This window comes from Bufo gargarizans, chromosome 5 (assembly GCF_014858855.1).
Source record: "Bufo gargarizans isolate SCDJY-AF-19 chromosome 5, ASM1485885v1, whole genome shotgun sequence".
NCBI lineage: Eukaryota > Metazoa > Chordata > Amphibia > Anura > Bufonidae > Bufo > Bufo gargarizans.
The window spans coordinates 75,744,164-75,763,574 of record NC_058084.1 but is presented as its reverse complement, the minus strand read 5'-3'; positions in this window follow the sequence as shown (position 1 = coordinate 75,763,574).

Sequence of the window (19,411 nt, the reverse complement as noted above, 5' to 3'; positions counted from 1 at the left end):
ATGTATATAATTCCACATGTGTTAATTCATAGTTTTGATACCTTCAGTGTGAATCTACATTTTTCATAGTCCTGAAAATAAAGAAAACTCTTTGAATGAGAAGGTGTGTCCAAACTTTTGGTATGTACTGTACATCCAAATCAGGTCAACAGTATAGGAATTACAACAGTTTGCATATGTGCCTCCACTTGTTAAGGGACCAAAAGTAATGGGACGTATTAATAATCATGAATCAAACTTTCACTTTTTAATACTTGGCTGCAAATCCTTTGCAGTCAATTACAGTCTGAAGTCTGGAACGCATAGACATCACCAGACGCTGGGTTCCATCCCTGGTGATGCTCTGCCAGGCCTCCACTGCAACTGTCTTCAGTTCCTGCTTGTTCTTGGGGTATTTTCCCTTCAGTTTTGTCTTCAGCAAGTGAAATGCATGCTCAATCAGATTCAGGTCTGGTGATTGACTTGGCGATCACATAACATTCCACTTCTTTCCCTTCTTAAACTCTTTGGTTGCTTTTGCAGTATCCTTTGGGTCATTGTCCATCTGCACTGTGAAGCACCGTCCAATGAGTTCTCAAGCATTTGGCTGAATATGAGCAGATAATATTGCCCGAAACACTTCAGAATTCATCCTGCTGCTTTTGTCAGCTGTCACATCATCAATAAATACAAGAGAACCAGTGAAGGCTTTTTTAGATGTCGTCTGGCAAACTCTAATCTGGCCTTCCTGTTTTTGAGGCTCACCAATGGTTTACATCTTGTCGTGAACCCTCTGTATTCACTCTGGTGAAGTCTTCTCTTGATTGTTGACTTTGACACACACACACCTACCTCCTGGATAGTGTTCTTGATCTGGCCAACTGTTGTGAAGGGTGTTTTCCTCACCAGGGAAAGAATTATTCGGTTATCCACCACAGTTGTTTTCCGTGGACTTCTGGATCTTTTGGTGTTGCTGAGCTCACCTGCGCGTTCCTTCTTTTTAAGAATGTTCCAAACAGTTGTTTTGGCCACGCCTAATGTTTTTGCTATCTCTCTTATGGGTTTGTTGTGTTTCTTCAGCCTAATGATGGCTTGCTTCACTGATAGTGACAGCTCTTTGGATCTCATCTTGAGAGTTCACAGCAACAGATTCCAAATGCAAATAGCACACTTGAAATGAACTCTGGACCTTTTATCTGCTCATTGTAATTGGGATAATGAGGGAATAACACACAACCGGCCATGGAACAGATAAGAAGCCAATTGTCCCATTACTTTTGGTCCCTTAACAAGTGGGAGGCACATATGCAAACTGTTGTTATTCCTACACCGTTCACCTGATTTGGGTGTAAATACCCTCAAATTAAAGCTGACAGTCTGCAGTTAAAACATATTTTGTTCGTTTCATTTCAAATCCATTGTGGTGGTGTATAGAGTCAAAAATGTTAGAATTGTGTCTGTCCCAATATTTATGGACCTAACTGTACATGCCTCCACAAGGGTAAGGTCACATTCTACACATGGCCTAAACACTTCAGATACCCGGTGTATGTACAAGGCCAGACTATGACAAAATAAACATCAGCATGATCCTCCCTAGTGCTCATCATCATCTGTATCATGATTATCACAATATTTGTTAAATGAACTACAAGAGCTACTCGACTTCTCCTACATCACACCCCTACTGGAGCGATTTTGTGACTTTTTGAAAAAAAGTTGCAAATTTAAATCTGGCATTAAATTAATTAACAGACTAAACCACACCCACTTATACACCACTTTTCAAAAGTGGCGAGGGTGGCATAAAACAGCAGAAAGTTGCAAACTTTGGCGCAAAACAGAACTTGCACAAAAAAAAACTTTTGTTCACCAGAAAGCTGTCAAACAAACAGTACATTCCCCCCTCCCCCCATAATCAATTTTTTTGCATTTATGTCGCATTTGCATTTTTTGGAGTGCTTTACTTTCTGTTATTTTTAGCTGCAATTTTTATGTAATGTTTTGTTGTGGCATTTTTCTTCACTTTGTGTTTTCTGGGGTGAATGGTTTGGGTGTGACTTTTTTTCCTAAGGCTACTTTCACACTTGCGGCAGGACGGATCCGACAGGCTGTTCACCCTGTCGGATCCGTCCTTCCGCTATTTCGACGTGCCGCCGCTCCGTCCCCATTGACTATAATGAGGACGGGAGCGGAGCTCCGGCGAAGCACGGCGAAAAGGCTGCCGGACTAAAAGTCCTGCATGTCTGACTTTTTAGTCCGGCGGCCTCTCACCGCGAACTGCCTTTACGCTAGGAAACAGGTGTAAAAGAGGAGTGAAAACTACTCCAGTCAGGGCCTGGAGTACTTTTTACTCCAGGTGCAAGGACTGCCGGAGGTGTACTAAATTTATTACTAGTGCAATGTGACGGCGGGCGCTTTCCCTGGGGGCTTCTAAAAGTACATATTTTTGGCTCCTGACTGAGTAGGGTGTCTTTGTCACGACCCTTGGTCATGGTCGTGACTCCTTGGGAGCCGCATGCAGTTGCCCGTGGTTTGGTGTTGTGTAAACCGCAGCTGGGGGCACTTAGTTGTTTGCCTTAAGTGCGGTTGCCGCGGACAACAGGTATGCGTGCGGTTGCCCTTAGCAACGTGTGTTTGTGTGCACTTCCCTTGTCTGGTGTGCACGGGGGTTATTGTGTGCACTTCCCCTTTGAGTTGGTGTTTTCCCTTCCCTGGTGTTGGAAGGGTTAACTTCCTTCCTAGTGTGTGTGTGCACTGGGTGTGTCTGACTGTTGGGTGTGGCTTCTTGGCCCTATAAAGCCTCAGTGGAAGGCAGTAGTCAGAGAGGGTGCTTCAGCCATGCTTGCTGGAGACATCCTCCTGGTTATTTACCAACTGCCAGTGGGGGCCACCCTTCTGTTCATACTATCGCGGCTGGGGATGGGGGAAACCCTCAGTGAGCGGTATGACCAGAAGGGTGGCCCCCACTGGCAGTTGGTAAATAACCAGGAGGTTGTCTCCAGCGAACCGACCAACCAAATTGATATACTCATTTACAGCACTAAGCGCTCAATACTCCACGATGTGGCCATTGTCATATATGGAGCGTGGGGATGTCATATTTAGTAATCTCTCCACATGTCATGATACACCTGCAAATAGAAAGGGTGGCTTCATCCTGTATTCCCTTCCTGGCACCAAGGCCTTAAAATGCTTTACGCCTCGTTACGTTGATGACTGACCAAGTAGCTACAGACATTTCCTCCTAGGCTTGGCTAAGCACAAGACCTGAGGATACAAACAACCTTGGCTAAGCACAAGGCCTGAAAATATATACACACTAGGAGAATGAGGCAACGCACTTCAATCTCTCCACTTATAGTAGCAGCGGGTCACTCTTGATGGTCTTAGATCTGCTTGTGATGTACCACTTGGTTCCACCTGTGTAGCAATACAATACCTAACACAAGGTCAAGTAAAAAAACATTAGTATTAAATTGTACTCAGAGGCAGTCCATAATGAGCAATGGTGATGTTAGATCTGCTTGTGACGTATATTAATGACCTCAGAGGCAGTCCATACTAAACGAGAAGTAAGGTGCTGACCATCTGGTTAACAATGTAAAGTCCATAGTCCATTCAAAAACGCATAGGGTCACATTGCGGTACCTGAAAAGGAAATACGCACAATGGGCACAATACTTGAAAAGTTGCTGAAAAGGTAAAAAGGTTAGTGCAAATATAAGGCAAATATTTAATGCAAATAGATAGGGCAATAAAATAGTGCAATAGATAAGTGCAATATCTTCACATGAGAGTCTCTTCCTCTTTGTTGGTGGATGAAATGCACCACACTGGAATCAAATAGTGCAAAAGAGTCTTTTGTAATCCATAGGGATTAAGGCAATGTCACTATTTGTAATCCAAATAAGGCAATGTTGGTCATCCACGTGAGGTAATGTTTGTAATCCACGGGAAATAATGTCATTATTTGTAAGTCAAATGAGGTAGTAAAAGTCATTTGTTGTAATCCACATAAGGTAATAATGTCATTTGTAATCCACATGGGTAAGATGTAAAATAGCAGCAATGGTCATGAGAACCGTTTAGCAAAGGGGCTCACAAATAACCTGAAAATGGGGGAAAAAGGGAATTTTGGCGCCGTTAAGCGCAACCTGGAGGTAGATATTGATAGCTGGGGGGAGTCCAAACTAGCATGGCCATCCGGGTGAGGGCAGGAATAAGGGGCAACCTAAAACATAAAAACAACGCCAACTAGGCCCTCCAGTCCACGCAGTGGCTCCCAGAAGTCACTTTCTTTTTTTTCCTTCAATGAGCCCTTCAGAGGAAGGACCGGACGTCCTCTTCACTGCTGGTGCTGCTGAAGTTCATAAGAGATCTGTCCGGCCTCATGTAATCCACTCTTGCTTGAGTGGTGGAGCGCCACTGCACTCCTGTGGCGGAACTCGCATTGGGCAGGTGGTAACACTTTTAACAGCAGCTGCCATTTTCGGTTTCACAGGGGTGGTTGCTCCTACTAGGCCAAAGGGGTCTAGAATTTCCGGCTGCATGTGGGCTGGTAAATAGTCCTCCTCTCTGGGGGGTGAATCCTGGGCCGCCCTCCTCATGGCTGCCTGTATCTTCCACGCCAGTTGGTAGGTGACGACTGTCGGGCTGATGGTCACCGAAGTGGTGGACACATGCTTGCTGTGGAATTGGTGCTGGGGGCGCAGGTAAGCCTGGTATGAGTGGCTCTGGCTGGGGTCGCTCTCTGAAGCGGAGTACGCCATCTGCTGACTCTTGGAGACTGCGCACTCGGGGTGTAGCGTTTAGGTCTTCCGGCCATTTTCGGGTGCTGCCAGGGGCACAAAAGGCTTTTCCAGGCAGACCACAGCTACCGCGAATGGACCTTGGAGGGACTGTATGGGGGTGTATTACACAGTGTCACCCTTGTAATGTGCTCATGCACACAACCGTATGTATTTTGCTGTCCTCAAAACACCTTGAAATCAATGGTTCCGCAAAAAATAAATTAAAAAAAGGAGTGAACACGGAAAGAAAATGCGTTCGTGTGCATGAGCCCTTAGAGGGTTATTCTGCTGCTAGGTCTCATTCCAGGCCTAACTCCTGCACTGCCTATGTGCGACATTTCGATGCGGATGCAGATGTGACATTGTGGCAGAGGGGGCATATATAATGAGGCAGGGGGCATCTTTCATAAGCTGAGGAGGGGAGGGCCTGGGCTCTGGATGAAGGCAGACTTGGGCACTGGCCAGGGGTGGGCTTGGATTACTTCAGCCAAAATTCACACCCCGCTGGGCACTTTGCAGGCTCATTGCATTTCAAAGTTCCTTTTGTGACAATTGGAAACACCGCTGGCTATAAAAAAGGTACATTTAAGAATAAGGTACAATGTGCTACTATGCAACTGCCTTACTTAGATTCCCTTTAAAGAGTATATTTCTCTTACGCCGCAATTTTTTTTCATTTGAATTCACTTTAAAAAATGCTTGTGTGTCTGGGAATGCACAATCTGCCATGTTGTTCCGTGCAGCCCCCAAAAACAAGCTTGTCTGTGTAGTGATAGTTCAGAAAGACAGGACTGTCACTGTGCAGACGCAGACAACAGTGCTGTTTTTACTGGGCTCCTCCTGACACTGAGCATAGGTCCTGGAAGACGTGAGCGCCCTCTGGTGGTCATCGGAAAATATGCCACCAATTAGAAAAAACTACACTAGTCAAAAAATGTGCTGCACTTCATATTTCTCATAGACTTTCAGTTCACATCTGGCACTGGTGTTTTCCCACACAAAACAAAATAAAAAAAAAATTCAAAATCTGAAGTCCTACAATCACATCCAAAGGGCGACATCTATCATTAAAGCTTAAAATGGTTCTTTGGCCCTTAGGCTACTTTCACACTAGCGTTCGGCTGTCCGCTCGTGAGCTCCGTTTGAAGGGGCTCACGAGCGGACCCGAACGCTTCCGTCCAGCCCTAATGCATTCTGAGTGGATGCGGATCCGCTCAGAATGCATCAGTCTGGCGGCGTTCAGCCTCCGCTCCGCTCAGCAGGCGGACACCGGAATGCTGCTTGCAGCGTTCGGGTGTCCGCCTGGCCGTGCGGATCCGTCCACACTTACAATGTAAGTCAATGGGGACGGATCCGTTTGAAGATGCCACAATATGGCTCAATCTTCAAACGGATCCGTCCCCCATTGACTTTCAATGTAAAAGTCTGGACGGATCCGTCTGAGGCTACTTTCACACTAGCTTTTTTTTTTACCAATATAATGCAGACGGATCCGTTCAGAACAGATTCGATCGAACGCTAGTGTGAAAGTAGCATTAGGGTCCATTTACACATCCGTAGTGCATTACGGATCCGCAATACACCCGGCTGGCACCCCCCATAGAAATGCCTATTCATGTCCGCAATTGCAGACAAGAATAGGACATGAATTAGATAAAAAGTAGTAGGGCACACCTACACCTGGTTACACATGGAGACCAATATTTTGACAATCTATATTTATTGCACATAAAAACAGTTCATATAAAACAGTATGAAAATACTATAATAAACATACAATATAAAATCTCTGTAAACCTTTGGTATATTCCGCATAGGCTGCAGCCTTGGTGCATGCGACTGGATATCCGCAGCAATATTGTCAAATGACTTCACCAACCTGGCTAATATCAAGGTGAAATATGCAATTTCCTTGTGTGTAGTGATCTTTTAGTACCCAAGAATAGGACATGCTCTATTTTTTTTTCAGAACTGCGACCAGAATATCGGCGGCACGCTCTGGAAATGCGGATGCAGACAGCACACTGTGTGCTGTCTACATCCATTCCGTCCCCATCAGTGGCGGATTATAATAGGGTCGTTCGGGCCGGTAGCCGGGGGGCCCAACGCTGACCCGAATGCCCACATACTGCGGCGGGGCACGGGAGCGAATAGTTCCCTGCCCTGCCGCCGATCACAGGCATAGGCTTCAAGCCTAGTAGGTCTGAGGCCTATGCGGTAATGAAATCTTGGTGCAGGCGTGCGTGATGACGTCATTGCGCGCCTGTGTCGGGAGGGACAAAGTACAATGAAGAATGCGCGCCTGCCTCACCATGCCGGACACAGATAAGTATTAGCTTTTTATTTTATTTTCTGTGTGTGCCAACTTTGGGGGGGGGGGGGGCAGAGGAGGATATGGGGCAGTGTGGTAGCAAATCAGTTGGGGGGGAGGGCAGATTATTAAATGGGACAAATCACTTCATGTGGGGGCAGATTATTACTTGGGGGCAAATTACTTCATCGGGGGCAGATCACTTCAGGGGGTGCAGTTTGGGGGCAAATTCTTCATGGTGGGCAGTGTGGGCCAATTATTTCATGGGGTGCAGTGTGGGGGCAAATTACTTCATGGGGTGCAGTGTGGGGGCAAATTACTTCATGGGGTGCAGTGTGGGGGCAAATTACTTCATGGGGTGCAGTGTGGGGGCAAATTACTTCATGGGGTGCAGTGTGGGGGCAAATTAATTCAGGGGGTGCAGTGTGGGGACAAATTACTACATGGGGTGCAGTGTGGGGGCAAATTACTTCATGGGAGTGCAGTGTGGGGGCAAATTACTTCATGGGGTGCAGTGTGGGGGCAAATTACTTCATGGGGTGCAGTGTGGGGCAAATTACTTCATGGAGTGCAGTGTGGGGGCAAAATACTTCAGGGGATGTAGTGTGGGGGCAAAATACTTCATGGGCGCCAGTGTGAGGGCAAATTATTTCATGGGAGTGAAGTGTGGGGGAAATTACTATATGGGGCAGAGTGGGGGAGATTACTATATGGGGGAAATTACTACATGGGAGCAGTGTGGGGGCGTTTCTATTAGGGGACATTATTTTTGGGGACGCTATACAGGCATTATTACCTGGAGTACAATATAGGGTGTAATTATTACTGGGGGCACTCTACAGGGAGTGCAGAATTATTAGGCAAATTAGTATTTTGACCACATCATCCTCTTTATGCATGTTGTCTTACTCCAAGCTGTATAGGCTCGAAAGCCTACTACCAATTAAGCATATTAGGTGATGTGCATCTCTGTAATGAGAAGGGGTGTGGTCTAATGACATCAACACCCTATATCAGGTGTGCATAATTATTAGGCAACTTCCTTTCCTTTGGCAAAATGGGTCAAAAGAAGGACTTGACCGGCTCAGAAAAGTCAAAAATAGTGAGATATCTTGCAGAGGGATGCAGCACTCTTAAAATTGCAAAGCTTCTGAAGCGTGATCATCGAACAATCAAGCGTTTCATTCAAAATAGTCAACAGGGTCGCAAGAAGCGTGTGGAAAAACCAAGGCGCAAAATAACTGCCCATGAACTGAGAAAAGTCAAGCGTGCAGCTGCCAAGATGCCACTTGCCACCAGTTTGGCCATATTTCAGAGCTGCAACATCACTGGAGTGCCCAAAAGCACAAGGTGTGCAATACTCAGAGACATGGCCAAGGTAAGAAAGGCTGAAAGACGACCACCACTGAACAAGACACACAAGCTGAAACGTCAAGACTGGGCCAAGAAATATCTCAAGACTGATTTTTCTAAGGTTTTATGGACTGATGAAGTGAGAGTGAGTCTTGATGGGCCAGATGGATGGGCCCGTGGCTGGATTGGTAAAGGGCAGAGAGCTCCAGTCCGACTCAGACGCCAGCAAGGTGGAGGTGGAGTACTGGTTTGGGCTGGTATCATCAAAGATGAGCTTGTGGGGCCTTTTCGGGTTGAGGATGGAGTCAAGCTCAACTCCCAGTCCTACTGCCAGTTTCTGGAAGACACCTTCTTCAAGCAGTGGTACAGGAAGAAGTCTGCATCCTTCAAGAAAAACATGATTTTCATGCAGGACAATGCTCCATCACAAGCGTTCAAGTACTCCACAGCGTGGCTGGCAAGAAAGGGTATAAAAGAAGAAAATCTAATGACATGGCCTCCTTGTTCACCTGATCTGAACCCCATTGAGAACCTGTGGTCCATCATCAAATGTGAGATTTACAAGGAGGGAAAACAGTACACCTCTCTGAACGGTGTCTGGGAGGCTGTGGTTGCTGCTGCACGCAATGTTGATGGTGAACAGATCAAAACACTGACAGAATCCATGGATGGCAGGCTTTTGAGTGTCCTTGCAAAGAAAGGTGGCTATATTGGTCACTGATTTGTTTTTGAATGTCAGAAATGTATATTTGTGAATGTTGAGATGTTATATTGGTTTCACTGGTAAAAATAAATAATTGAAATGGGTATATATTTGTTTTTTGTTAAGTTGCCTAATAATTATGCACAGTAATAGTCACCTGCACACACACATATCCCCCTAAAATAGCTAAAACTAAAAACAAACTAAAAACTACTTCCAAAAATATTCAGCTTTGATATTAATGAGTTTTTTGGGTTCATTGAGAACATGGTTGTTCAATAATAAAATTAATCCTCAAAAATACAACTTGCCTAATAATTCTGCACTCCCTGTAGAGGACATTACTGCTGTAGACAGGGACCTTTGGGATAATTTATCAAACTGGTGTAAAGTAGAACTGGTTAAGTAGCCCATAGCAACCAGATTCCACCTTCCATTTTTGACAGCTTCTTTGGAAAATGAAAGGTGGAATCTGATTGGTTGCTATGGGCAACTAAGCAAGTTCTACTTTACACCAGTTTGATAAATGACCCCAATTATAAGAAATCTAACTTGTCTGTGTAACAAACTCTGCAGAGACGAGATGCGGCTGAAGGAATTTGTCATGGCGGTCTGGGTCAAAGGGGAGAAGAGGAAAGAGGTCTACATGACAGGAGATGTCACTGGAAGTAAGAGGTATGTGGTGCTCTATTCTCCTATATGTAGAGCGGGCTAAGATTCTAATTTGTAGATGTCACCTGCAGTCCTATGTAAGGCCTCTTTCACACGGGCATCATGTTATAGCCCGGATAAGATGCGGGTGCGTTGTGGGAAAATGCTCAATTTTTCAGCGCAAGTGCCAAACATTGTAATGCGTTTTGCACGCGCGTGAGAAAAATCGGCATGTTTGGTACCCAGACCCGAACCCGGACTCCTTCACGTAAGTTTGGGTTAGGTGTTGTGTAGATTTTATTATCTTCCCTTATAACATGGTTATAAGGGAAAATAATAGCATTCTGAATACAGAATGCTTAGTACAATAGCGCTGGAGGGGTTAAAAAATAAAAATAAGAATTTAACTCACCTTAATCCACTTGTTTGCGCAGCCCGACTTCTCTTCTGTCTTCTTCTTTGAGGAATAGGACCTTTGATGAATGTCACTGCGCTCATCACATGGCCCGTCACATGATCTTTTACCATGGTAATGGATCATGTGACGGACCATGTGATGAGCGCAGTGACGTCATTAAAGGTCTTTTTCCTGTGTACAGCAAAGATTAAGACAGAAGAGAAGCCGGGCTACTATGCATTCTGTATTCAGAATGCTAATATTTTCCCTTATAACCATGTTATAAGGGAAAATAATAATGATCGGGTCCCCATCCCGATCGTCTCCTAGCAACCGTGCGTGAAAATCGCACCGCATCCGCACTTGCATTTTCACGCAGCCCAATTCACTTCTATGAGGCCTGCGTTACATGGAAAACGCACAAAGAGGAGCATGCTGAAAGTGATGCGTGAAAATCACCGCTCATGTGCACAGCCCAATAGAAATGAATAGGTCCGGATTCAGTGCGGGTGCAATGCGTTCACCTCACGCATTGCACCCGCGCGGAAATCTCACCCATGTGAAAGGGGCCTAAAAGCCCAGATAACAGTGCTAACTTTCTGTGTGCAGATAATGTAGTAGATATTCCCTGCAGTCCTATGTAACACCCCACATAACACAATAATGCATTGTGTTATGTGGAGTGTTACATAGGACTGCAGGTAACATCTATGACATCTGTACACAGAGAGTTAGGAGATTGGTGGGGGTCTGACTCCTGGCTCCCCCGACAATCAGCTGTTTGGGGAGACCGCTATGTTCCAGTGCCGCAGCCTCTTTGCTCCTTACCAAGCACAGCTCTGTCCATTTGATAGCACTGCGCTTGGTATTGCAGCTCAGCCCCAATCACTCAGATGGGATTGAGCTGTACCAAGACCACGTGAACGATGATGTGATGTCATATGGCCTAGGAAGAGACGAAGCACCGCAGCTTCTTCATACAGAAAGAAATGGAACTAAAATGGATGGGTGGGTGGTTTCAAGTTGGGTAGACAGCCCCAGGGCCTCACATGGACTTAATCCTCCCTTGTCCCCATATAGAATGAATGGGTCCACACCCGTCCCGCATCGTGTATCACACATGATAGGCCAAGATAAACACTTCAGCAGCCAGGACCAAAAAACATAGGATCAGGCCTCATGCACACGACCTCATCTGCTTTGAAGTCTGCAAGTTGCGGATCCACTAAATAAGGCTACTGTCTATGTGCAATATGCTTTTTGCAGATCCATTGACTTTAATGGGTTCAATGTCCACATTTTGAGGACCAGAATAGAACATACAGTATTCTATCTTTTGCGGACACTGATGACGTCCATGTGTTTTCCACATCCGTATGTCACTTCCACAAAAGACTGAACATGTCCTATTCTGGTCCTTAAAATGCAGACCTCGAACCCATAGAAGTCAATGGATCTACAAAAAAATGCAGATCGCACACGGATGGTAGCTCTATTTAGCGGACCCGCGACTTGCAGACCGCAAAACGAATACAGTCGTGTGCATGAGGCCTTAGATACACACCGGCAGGCAGTATCACACATGAGAATCCTTGATACAGGAACAGAAGACTGTATTACAGGTGATAGATTTAGATACAGAGGCACAGCAGACAGCATCTCACATGATAAGCTTAGATACACACCACACAAGACAGTATCGTACAAGATAGGATTAGATACACAGCTCAGCAGGAGTATTGCATTCAACAGGCTATGTATCAGGCACAGCAGGCTGTATCACACATGATAGGATTAGATACACGTTTGCTGCACTCCTAGATGGTGATGTAGCAACACAAGGCACTAGCAGGACTCTGTATGAGTGTATTGAGGAGGTGCACTGGGCGGGGCTTCTGCAGACTGATCAGCGTGGGGGTGGGGCCAGCCTGTGACTCACACCTCTGCAGAGCAGCCATGTACACAAGCTGTGAATGTAAACAGATCTGCCAGAATAGTCTGATGCCCAGATAGGGGGAAGGAAAGATAGGGGGAAGGAATGCCCCGACTCCTCTGATCGCCACACGTGTGAATGTGAATGACAGGAGGCTGCTGCACAGTCTTTCCTATGGAGCCCTTGTCTGTAATAGGGCTCTATAGGAAAGTAGCAAAATCATCACAGACGCTAAGGCCTCATGCACACGACCGTATGTATTTTTTGCGGTCCGCAAAAAACGGATCCGTAAAAAATACGGTAGACATCCATGTGCATTCCGTATTTTGCGGAATGGAACAGCTGGCGTCTAATAGAACAGTATTATCCTTGTCAGTAATTCTATTTTTTTTTGTGGAACGGAAATCCGGACATACGGAAACGGAATGCACATGAAGTACCATCCGTTTTTTTTGTGAACCCATCGAAATGAATGATTCCATATACGGTCCAGAAAAAAAACGGTACAGACATGGAAAGAAAATACACTTGCATGAGCCTTAATGCAAGTGCATTGGAGTCTATAATATCAATCTAATGACTGCTTGTTATAGTTCCCTATGGGGAAAAAAAGTGTAAAAAAAATAAAATAAAGTTTTTACAAATAAGAAAAAAAATGTTAATCACCCCCTTTTCTCCAAATGAGAATAAAAAAAGAAATAAAAAAAATGCACATAATGGGTATTGCCTCGTGTTCAAAACGCCTGAACTATCAAAATATAAAAGTATTAATCCCATACGGAAAAAGGTAAAATGAAAAAGTGTCAAAATGGCCGATTCACCATTTTATGGTCGCTTTTCCGCCTACAAAAAAATTGTATAAAAAGTGATCAAAAAGTTGTACACATCCCAGAATAGTATCAATGAAAAGTACACATCGTCCCGCAAAAAATGAGCCCTGATAAAGCTCCGCACTACAAAAAAGTTATAGGGGTCAGAAAATGTTTTAAATTTATTTTTTCTGAATCAAAATGCAAGAAAAACTACACTTATGAGGTATCGCCGGATTCGCACTGACCTGGAAGGGAGCTGCTGCATACTCACACTGCGAGTCCGGAGCATGGAACTTGTTCGTCTGAAAGGGGCCTGAGGCTACTTTCACACTGGCGGCAGGACAGATCCGACAGGCTGTTCACCCTTGTCATCAGTCCTGCCGCTCCATCCCCATTGACTATAATGGGGACGGGGGGCGGAGCTCCGGCGCAGCACGGCGAAAGGCCGCCGGACTAAAAGTACTGCATGTCTGACCTTTTAGTCCGGCGGCCTCTCACCACGCACTACCGTGCTGCGCCGGAGCTCCCCCACCCCCACTCCCCGATTATAGTCAATGGGGACGGAGCGGCAGTGCGGCGGCACAGCGAAAGAGCGGCAGGATGGATCTGACAGGGTGAACAGCCTGTCGGATCCGTCCTGCCGCTAGTGTGAAAGTAGCCTAACTCCTGTGGGGGCTGTATCCCCCTGTAACTGGGCTAATACCTCAGCCTCAATTACAGGAGAAATCAGCAATAAAGCAAATGTAATGTTAAATGTCCCCCTCCCCTGATTAGGCGTTGGTGGATTCCAGAAATCCGTATGCAAACGGCTAGCATTTGTTTCTGGATCCGTCTGACAAATGTATTGCAATACCGGATGCGTCTCTCCGGTGTCATCTGGAAGAACGGATCCAGTATTTATCTTTTTCACAGATTTAAAGGTGTGCACATGTGCAGACTGGGAAACCGGATCCGTTTTTCCAGAACACTTGGTACCGGATACGACATTGATGCCGGATCCGGCAAGTGTTCCAGAATTTTGGCCGGAGTAAATACCGTAAAAGGGACTGAAGACATCCTGATGCATACGGAACGGATTTCTCTCCATTCAGAATGCATTGGGACAATACCGAAGCGTTTTTTCAGGTATTGAGCCCCTAGGACAGAATTCAATACCGGAAAACTTTAACGCTAGTGTGAAAGTACCCTTAAATATCAGGCGGCATTACAGAGAAGCATATTCAATAGGAAAGAACCACAAGTCTCAGCAAAGGGAAGTGGAGCAGTCGCCCATGACAACCAATCAAATTTCAGCTCTCTTTAGTTGAGGCCTCTTTCAAATGAAAGCTGCATCCTGATTGGTTGCTGTACTTTAGCTACATTTCTTCCCGATGCCTATAAGGGGGAGAACCACAAGTCCCAGCATGCCCAAGCAGCAGGTGTTTATAATGGGGATATACATTCAGGACATCCCCAGACTTCTTGTCTCTATGTCTCCTTCCTGGAGCCGCCATGACCTTGCCCCACGTGACCGTGACGTCATCCAGGGTCCTGCGCCTCCCTGGGATCCACCTGGAGCGATGAGCGCAGTGTGTGCCTAGGATCAGTGCGGTGACGGCACAGCCGGAGCGGGATGGCTGCGGGGGCTCGGAGCACCGTACTCGTCTGGCTGCAGCGACTACGACGCGGCCGTGTCTCTGGGCTGACGGGCTCTTCCGCTGGCGCTCATGTAAGATGTCCGGGTGGGTGGAATCATGTACTTGTATCTTCTGCATCCCAGCCGGAGCGAAACTACAACTCCCAGCATGCCCTGAACGCCGCGCCGTGCTGAGGAATGCTGGGACTTGTAGTTTGACACCACAGGTTGCATGCGGCTGAACTAGGAGACCATGTATCCTCCTGTCCTGTGAGCCAGGAGAACTACAAGTCCCATAGTGCTTAGCAGACCGTAAATGTTGCCTTCTGGGACTTGTAGTTCCACAATTCCTTGTTACTTTTTCTTTGTTTCCATCTATTCACATCCTCCCTAGTGTAGTATAGACCCCCTGGCACTTGGGCTGCGTTCACACATTGCAGAGATGTCTGCGACTGTTCGGTTATAAACGACCCCCATACGGTGAATACGACCGATCTGCCGCATGGGAACATACCCTTAACCCCTTGGATGACGGAGGATTTGTTTTTTTTCTTTTCATTCTTTACCTATCTTCCTTGAGCCATAACTTTTTTTTCATTTTTCCGTTCACATAAGGGGCTTATTTTTTGCGGGACAAGTTGTACTTTCTAATGCCACCATTTAATACGGCATACAATGTAGCGGCAAGCTGGAAAAAATTCCAAATGGGGTGGAAATTGGGTAAAAAACACGATTCCTCCACCGTGTTACAGGTTTTGTCCCTACGGCGTTCCCTTTGTGTGAAAACACATCCTGGGTCAGTACAATTACAACGCTACCACATACGTATAGTTTTGTTTTTGTTTTTTTATCTCCAAATGGTGTAATTAAAACTTTGAAAAATAAACCTTTTTTTTTTAGATCACTGTATTCTGACTTTTTATAGTTATATCTACTGAGCGGTGTGGGGGCTCATTTTGTGAGGGACGATCTGTAGTTTGTATTGATACCATTTTGGAGTGTGTGACTTTTTGATCACGTTATAAAAAATTTTGGGGTAAGAGAAGCAATGAAAAAATGGTGAATTGGCCTTTTTTCCATTACGCTAGGCATGCTCAACCTGCGGCCCTCCAGCTGTTGAAAAACTACAACTCGCCATTCGCCGTATTGGAAAAATATTTTTAGATTTTAATAATACGCGCGTTTTCGGATGCGGTGATGCCCATGATGTTCATATTTTTTGTTTCTTATGTATTTATTTTTTTATATTTTATGAAAAGAGGGGGGATTTTAAATGTTTTATATATTTTGTTAACTTTTTTTTTAGTTTTGTAGCTCGTATTTGAGGCTACAAGACTTGCTATTTTTTTTTATTTTTTTTATTCTGTACCATCATGTTACTTAAGCAAGGGGCGACACTAGTTTGCAGCCAGGGTGACGGTGTACAGGCTCCCCCTGCGTCCTGCCCCTCACACACAGGCCCGAGGAGCGGGGTCTGCTCAGTGCTTTATCCCCATGATGTGCTGTCTTCACAGGTGTACTATCCCCAGGGTAACACCGACTGTAATGTAAGGTAACCCCCGCCATCATGTATGAGCTGCCCCCTCGCCCACATGGCACAAGAACCCCCTGCATTGACTCATCCTGTGGTGATGCTGCCAGCGCTGCGCTCCCTCAGAGATCCCCGGCTTATGTCTTATTGTACGTGGAGTGTCAGCTCCAGAACAAAGAACATATATATCATTAAGTGACTGGGCTGGGGGGTATCCCTCACGGGGGGCAGGGGCGGCAGTGAGTTACTGACAGGAGGCCTCATTCATTGGGCATCATTTGTCAATACAAGTCTTTGCTCACATTATGTATTATAGATCAGAAAAACTGGATGGAAAAAGAGTCCAGTTAAAAAAATAAATAAAAAAAAGCGCCATGGTGACGTATTTTTTCTATTGCCGGGCACTTACTGGGAGAGGGGCGTGGTTTAGCAGGTTGGGGGTGTGGCCTAGAATGTCCTCCTTTTTGGGGTGAAGCAAGTGGCCGCCCTAGCCCTCCCCCATCAGCACCTCATGTAGATGAACAGCACCCACAAGCCCTGGTCACATGCCCACGTCTCACTGCCATGTCACCCAGCGCTGTCTTGTGATTGTCACCCTCCTGTTCAGTTTGATGAGGGCGTGAGCCCCAGGGAAAAGAACAAACCGTCGCCGTGATAGTGAGGTTGTTTTTTTAAGTTGTCAGCACTTGGATTTTCTGTGGTGTCATCAATTCCTGGGTTGATTGCCACTTGGTCGTTGGGTCAAAGCTGGGTCTTGGGGCTAATTTGTTCGACTTGTCCCTCTGCTAGGTCTCCCTGGCAGCCAATCACGATGTACCTGTGCAGACGCTCCTAATAAATATGCCCCTATGTGTTTCCAATCCTTTTTTACATTACCTATGTGTTCTTGTACATGAGTTTTTAATTTTCGTAAGGTTCTTCCCACGTACTGGAGGCCAAAAGGGCACTCCAGCGCGTAGATGACCCCCACTGTCTCACAGGAGATGTTCCCTTTTAATATTATATTCCTCTTTCCTCTCCTTGGCTTTTATTCTATTTATTTTTGTTTTCTATCTTCCTTGCCGCGGTTTCTTCTTACCGCGCAGAAGCCGCACTCCTTTCTGTCTCTCGCCATGTGGTTTCCGGCTGCTTTCCCCCAGCCGGAGCGGGATGGCTGCGGGGGCTCGGAGCACCGTACTCGTCTGGCTGCAGCGACTACGACGCGGCCGTGTCTCTGGGCTGACGGGCTCTTCCGCTGGCGCTCATGTAAGATGTCCGGGTGGGTGGAATCATGTACTTGTATCTTCTGCATCCCAGCCGGAGCGAAACTACAACTCCCAGCATGCCCTGAACGCCGCGCCGTGCTGAGGAATGCTGGGACTTGTAGTTTGACACCACAGGTTGCATGCGGCTGAACTAGGAGACCATGTATCCTCCTGTCCTGTGAGCCAGGAGAACTACAAGTCCCATAGTGCTTAGCAGACCGTAAATGTTGCCTTCTGGGACTTGTAGTTCCACAATTCCTTGTTACTTTTTCTTTGTTTCCATCTATTCACATCCTCCCTAGTGTAGTATAGACCCCCTGGCACTTGGGCTGCGTTCACACATTGCAGAGATGTCTGCGACTGTTCGGTTATAAACGACCCCCATACGGTGAATACGACCGATCTGCCGCATGGGAACATACCCTTAACCCCTTGGATGACGGAGGATTTGTTTTTTTTCTTTTCATTCTTTACCTATCTTCCTTGAGCCATAACTTTTTTTTCATTTTTCCGTTCACATAAGGGGCTTATTTTTTGCGGGACAAGTTGTACTTTCTAATGCCACCATTTAATACGGCATACAATGTAGCGGCAAGCTGGAAAAAATTCCAAATGGGGTGGAAATTGGGTAAAAAACACGATTCCTCCACCGTGTTACAGGTTTTGTCCCTACGGCGTTCCCTTTGTGTGAAAACACATCCTGGGTCAGTACAATTACAACGCTACCACATACGTATAGTTTTGTTTTTGTTTTTTTATCTCCAAATGGTGTAATTAAAACTTTGAAAAATAAACCTTTTTTTTTAGATCACTGTATTCTGACTTTTTATAGTTATATCTACTGAGCGGTGTGGGGGCTCATTTTGTGAGGGACGATCTGTAGTTTGTATTGATACCATTTTGGAGTGTGTGACTTTTTGATCACGTTATAAAAATTTTTGGGGTAAGAGAAGCAATGAAAAAATGGTGAATTGGCCTTTTTTCCATTACGCTAGGCATGCTCAACCTGCGGCCCTCCAGCTGTTGAAAAACTACAACTCGCCATTCGCCGTATTGGAAAAATATTTTTAGATTTTAATAATACGCGCGTTTTCGGATGCGGTGATGCCCATGATGTTCATATTTTTTGTTTCTTATGTATTTATTTTTTATATTTTATGAAAAGAGGGGGGATTTTAAATGTTTTATATATTTTGTTAACTTTTTTTTAGTTTTGTAGCTCGTATTTGAGGCTACAAGACTTGCTATTTTTTTTTATTTTTTTATTCTGTACCATCATGTTACTTAAGCAAGGGGCGACACTAGTTTGCAGCCAGGGTGACGGTGTACAGGCTCCCCCTGCGTCCTGCCCCTCACACACAGGCCCGAGGAGCGGGGTCTGCTCAGTGCTTTATCCCCATGATGTGCTGTCTTCACAGGTGTACTATCCCCAGGGTAACACCGACTGTAATGTAAGGTAACCCCCGCCATCATGTATGAGCTGCCCCCTCGCCCACATGGCACAAGAACCCCCTGCATTGACTCATCCTGTGGTGATGCTGCCAGCGCTGCGCTCCCTCAGAGATCCCCGGCTTATGTCTTATTGTACGTGGAGTGTCAGCTCCAGAACAAAGAACATATATATCATTAAGTGACTGGGCTGGGGGGTATCCCTCACGGGGGGCAGGGGCGGCAGTGAGTTACTGACAGGAGGCCTCATTCATTGGGCATCATTTGTCAATACAAGTCTTTGCTCACATTATGTATTATAGATCAGAAAAACTGGATGGAAAAAGAGTCCAGTTAAAAAAAAAAATAAAAAAAAGCGCCATGGTGACGTATTTTTTCTATTGCCGGGCACTTACTGGGAGAGGGGCGTGGTTTAGCAGGTTGGGGGTGTGGCCTAGAATGTCCTCCTTTTTGGGGTGAAGCAAGTGGCCGCCCTAGCCCTCCCCCATCAGCACCTCATGTAGATGAACAGCACCCACAAGCCCTGGTCACATGCCCACGTCTCACTGCCATGTCACCCAGCGCTGTCTTGTGATTGTCACCCTCCTGTTCAGTTTGATGAGGGCGTGAGCCCCAGGGAAAAGAACAAACCGTCGCCGTG